The 5,653-nt window shown below is 41.4% G+C and overlaps 1 pseudogene; it reads left to right on the top strand.

The window, feature by feature from the left end:
- LOC107104271 overlaps positions 1-5,653 on the top strand; it is a 15,729-nt pseudogene that overhangs the window by 9,779 nt on the left and 297 nt on the right.

Raw genomic sequence — 5,653 nt, forward strand, 5'->3', positions numbered from 1 at the left:
CTGACTGGATGATCTGGTGAACTGCAAAGTGACCTGAGATGACATGATGTGAATTGGAGCTATAGAAATAAACTGAAATGAACTGAATTGGTTCTGTGGTTCTAGTTGGTGCGGGTCTGGATTTTAGGACCCAGCTGTGATGTAGACGCAGCAGATATCATCACCAGGAAGCAGAGAAGCTCCTGCAGGTCAATGTGGGAAAGATTCAGAATGAAAGATGTCCAACAGTTAATATTGGTTAAAGCTGAAATGTTAAAGTAAATAAAGTCCCTGACTATAATAACAACATTTATTAGTGGCCTTTAATTTAGGATGATTTAAAAAATGCAGACGGGGAAACAGAACCATGCTTTTAATGCAGGTTCTGCAGCAGCTTCTTCCCCACCACCATCAGACTGATGAACTGCTGAGAGAACTCTAATTCTCAGACTCTGCATCACACTGATAACATCAAACCTATTAGAACAGAATACAATGATTTCTACTGCCTTTTTGCACCATATATATATATTTTATATATTTTTTACACTGCTCTGAACTTCCATATCAATGCCTTCTGCACCATGTTTCTCCCACCCTGTTTACATTCCATCACTGCTGCACTTTATGAATGGAAATGTTTCTTTCACTGCTAAGCTGTTTATTTACTGTCTGAAAGCTGGACTAAACACAGCTTTGTTTTGTAAACAATCTGTGTACGAAACAACAATAAAGTTTGTCTAAGTTTGTCTAAATAAGAACCTCTGATATATTGATCTGAGCGGATCTGATCTGATGGGGTGACGCTGACTCAGCAGGTTTATTTCACTGGATGTTAATCTGCAGTTTTACCTGTAAACTGTGTTTATAATCTGAAGAGAACCAGTGTGAACCTTTGGTCTTGGCAGGGACGCTGAGTTGGGATCATTTTTCATAAATCAACCACAGCAGCCTATTAGGTCATCTGGACGTTCTCTGCAGAAGGCTACATTAGCTCCCACTGAAAAACCAGCGTTAGGGTTAGAATTCATTTGACTTTAGAAGAACTGTCAGGCCTCTTTGTATTTCAGCTGAGCAGAGCTGCATCTTATGTCAATAAAAGGCCAGTTTTAGGATCAGATGTAGTTTGGTTAGCCTGCATCTGCGGGTGGATGGTGAACAAAGGCTCTGCAGATGTACGATATTAGAGTCCTGTCTGAGCCGGATCTGCAGAAAGCATCCTTGACTAAGAGGATTTATCAGAGTCACTGCATGCATATCTTATCCCGGGGCTTTCACGCTGGATGCCTAATTAGTTCATCTCAGGTCTTCTTGATGTGTTTTCTCATTATTTGCTTTATCTGAGCAAAAGAGTAAAAAGTATTTCTATTGCATATATCTGTCAATCAGAGGATCTGAGTAACAGCAATGGATCCATGGTGCATGTCTTCCTAGGAAGCTAATGCACATGTGGAGCAATCTGAGGAACATGTGAAGTTCACATGAAGGAGTGTAATAAATAACCTGCTGCTGTGGAGGAGCATGAACTTCCTGCCTGATGGATCCTGCTCTAACACGCTGGAACATGGAGGCGCCTGGCCGGGCCTTCACACCACCGCCAGCAGGCGTCCTGTTTTATCAAAGATGGCGTCCATGGTGGCCTCTGATCATTTTTAAACAGAAGTTTGATGCGTTTGAAGAAGATCTGCGACAGTCGGTCAGTCTGAGGACATGATGTCACCTCAGTGATCAATAAATATTTCTCTTATGAAGGAACTACGAGCTGGCAAATATCAACACTTTGTTTCTGCTTAAAGGTTCTGTTGGATTTTATTTGTCATTGTTGGGTTTTTTCTGGCTGCTGACTGCAGCCCCCCCACCCCAACAATAGAGAATCTGGTTTTCAGTCTTTTTTTGTTTGCAGGTTAAATTTTCAGCAGTTTAGTTGCTATTTTCGCCTCAGACACCAGAGGGCAGTGTTTAGCTGCAGTTCTGATAATCAGGATAAACCTCTGATCCTGCTTCTATTCATGAGCCTTAATATTCAATGTAAGGTTATTATTAATATTTAACTCCTAATTTGATTTGATTATAGCAACTCCATAACCAAAAATGTCCATATTTGCTGTATATAATTCTGCTAAAGATCTTTTCTAATATAAACAAGGAAGAAAAGTAACAAAAAATTGATACAAAAGTATTTTAGAGCAAAAACAAAATTCTTTCCTTTTTCATAAAATGAACCTAAGATAAAAAGTGTTAAATAATTAAACTGGAACATTTTGGTCAACAATCGCCTCTAATTAGCAGGAATTAGCGAATTAATGTGCTTTAATAGATATAAACTGAAACATTTCACCTTTGCTTGTTTTTACAATTTCAGATGTTCAATTTCAAACAAATTTGAAAATTTGTTTGACATTTTTTTGAAAATCAATATTTAAATAATTTCATGATATTCCCTAAAATGACTTGTTGATTTTAAGGCCAACAGGAAGGTAGTTTTCCTTTTTGAATCTTTTTTTTGGGGTTTATTGATAAATGTTTGACCAAGGTTATGGAATCCAGTTAATCGTCCTTTAGAGGACGGTGAACTGATGCAGGGAAACTGCTCAACAATCCGGCTTGCTGTGCTGGGAACTCTGATTCTCACCATTTTACATTAGAAACTTAACAATCTAGAATTAAAGAGTTTTCTGACGACATTTTTATTTTGCAGGTTTTTCAGCAGGTCTGTGGAGGAAGTCCGGACCGCTGCCTCCTCCTTTCAGCTGTGCTACTGATTGCTAAAGGATGATTGTCGTCTATCTGCATCCTTTTTAAAATCAGGAAACAATTGAGGCGAAAAGGTGAAGCCGGAATGGTGGAAGGGGGCTGCCTGTGGGCTCCATGGCGGGTTAGAGGTGCATTATGCGGAATAAGAGAGCACTTAACAGTGTTGAGGGGGGCTGGTCTGAGCCAGGGCACAAAACCATCTCACAATAAGAGCACAAAAGCCAAAGAAATGGGTTTCAGCGCTGCTCCTGGAATTCATGGGGAGACTTTTAGTGTGAAATGGAGGACAGAAAATGATCTGGAGCCATATGAGCATTTGTAATGGGGACAGGCCGCCTGTAGGCCGCCACACAGCTGGCAGCGCAGGTTGAAGTCCCCGGCTTTTCCAGTGGATGCACATAACCCCGGCAACGCTGGAGGAGAGCAGGAGGCTGAGGGAGGATGACACTCCAGACATTTGAAGCCAGCGTCTGCTGCTGTATCGACTCCCCTCCAACACATAAGTCCATTAATCAGTCCAATTTCCCTGTGGGCAGTGGTTTATTTCCGTCATCAAATGCCTGATGAAATCTTTAGACACTGCGTATTAGGGAACAATACCTCCAAATAGCTGATAGTGTTAACCAGTCACATGCTGCGCCGAGGCATCGCTCAGCTCTAATTGGAGAGGAAGTGAGGTGATAATGCCATGTGCCATCCTTTTGTGGGCGCGCATTAATGCTAGCAGACAAGATGGCAATTGATGGCAGAGGGGAGGGGGGGGGCTAAAGGACATTGACTGGCAAACTGCAGAGCTACAGCGGCCTTTAATTCATCATTTGTCTTGATAGAGAAGGTTTAACATGTCCTTCCTCTCTCCTCCTCTTCCTCCCTCTGAGATGAACCCAAATAGAACCACAGCAGCTAGATCCGTCTGTCAGTCCAGGAGCGCTGAAGGCTCCTCAGCCTGATGGGGAACATCTTCAGGAGATCAGATTAAACCAGGAATCTGCCTCATATTGTATCATCTGTCCCATCAATGCTGGTTTCTGACAGATAAACTCAATCAGGAACTAAAACTGAGTCAAACTGAAAACATTGGAACTGATTCATCCTGATAAGCATGAAGGAAACAGAAGCATCTGGAATTTTTCTGTAATAATCCTCCGTCTGAACGAACAGATGCTGTTTTCCTTGGGATGAGGAGGTGATGTTCTCCCCATCAGAGGTGGAGCAAAGGGCAGCATCTCCGGTCTCCATAGCAACCATCAGACATGATGTTTGGACTTATGGCAGGAAACCGTCTCTCCATCATAAAGTCATGACTTTAAACTTTAACCTGAATAATTTGATCTAAAACACTCTAATTAAGTTTATCACGAATAAAACCTAAAATGCAGAGAATTGAAATGAATGCTTCTATTAATTTATTCAGTTTCCTTTTGTCATGGATGTTCTGTAAAACTCTGAGTTTCATTCTTTTCCAAAGACCATGCAAAAAAATAAATAAATAGATAAAGGAGATTTTTCTACATTTAATAGAAAAACTTTATAGTTGAAATGAAAGCCTGAGGTTAGTAAGGCGTGAACATCTTAGACGCTGCTTTATGTCTGTTGTGACTGTAAATCTATTTTATTTGTGTGGTAATTTAGTGAAGTACTGTGTGACGTCTATGGCTGTGAAAGCTGCTATAGAAATAATCATTTACTTACTTTCCTACACTGCTGTTTCTGGCAGCCATCTTAGATTTAGTCTTCAGGAGGAAAACTTATTAGTTTCAGTCTGATTTTAGTCACTAATATGTGAAAGACTTAGTCGGTTTTAGTCAGCTGAAACTTTAAAAAGTTTTAGTCAGTTTGATGTTTATGTTGCAGCAAACCTGCAGGCTGGTTGCCCCCGAAAAACAGAATCATGCTGATCTGAAAGAGTCTCACATTACTGAGAGTAGAAACAGTCAGAAAATAACAGGGCAGTTTACTTCCTGTCCCCTGTCCTGCTCTCTGACCAATCAGCATCATTATGAGAATATTTTCAGTCCATTTCCAGAATGGTAACTGCTGAATGAAATGAAACGAAAAACAGGAAAGTTGACAAAGATGGCCACCATTTTAAGGACAACTGAGAACTTTTTCACTGACGTTCCGAACGACTGGGCCTAATCTACCAAGAGACTGCGGCTGTTTTCAAAAAATTTAATATTTAGAGGGACCATCAGACGAAACATGCTAACCGCCAACGAACGCACCGAAGAACTGGAGCAACTAGAAGCTGCGGATGATATGAAACTACAGTGGAATTAAAATCCTGGGATTATTCCAGACCTGCCATGGTTGGTGAGCAAAGCAGGCTATCAACGCTAGTCTGTAAACAGTCAGCGCAGAAGGAGGCATAAAACCTCACCAACATGTTGTAGCTATGCGCTGAACATCTGGAATATGATCCCGTTCTGAAACCACTAAAGCAGTTTATTCTATTGTCTCCAGATCCCTGTTTCTACCGTTTCTCCTGGACCTCCAGGCTGAATATGAAGACGCTCCTCATCATGCCATAGGATGGATGAGTCGGCGGTCTGAGGGATTCTAGTCCTGATCGGACAGTTCCTGCTGAAACAGGGACAACCCAAGCTGTAAATCTCTGATCCTGTTTGGCTGATTGTGGATTTTTGGTTGAGATAACCGGACATCTGAAGCACTGAGGCTTCTGGGGAAAATGCAACGCTAATCCAACCGTATTCCTACATTAGAGCTTTTGGGACGAAGCTGCGACTTTTCCAAAGGCAGCCAAACATCGATCATTCCCATCGCTGCTGGGATTCTGACCAGTTTTCCAGAGATCAATGCAGATGTGGAGGTAAGCAGGAAAGCTTTCATCTCTGAATGAGGAGTTTCTGCGCCGTTTCAGGGATTCAGCAGTTATTGAAAAGAAGATCACAGATTTTTC

Source organism: Cyprinodon variegatus, unplaced genomic scaffold (genome assembly GCF_000732505.1).
Source record: "Cyprinodon variegatus isolate N-32 unplaced genomic scaffold, C_variegatus-1.0 Scaffold1674, whole genome shotgun sequence".
NCBI classification, from domain to species: Eukaryota; Metazoa; Chordata; class Actinopteri; order Cyprinodontiformes; family Cyprinodontidae; genus Cyprinodon; species Cyprinodon variegatus.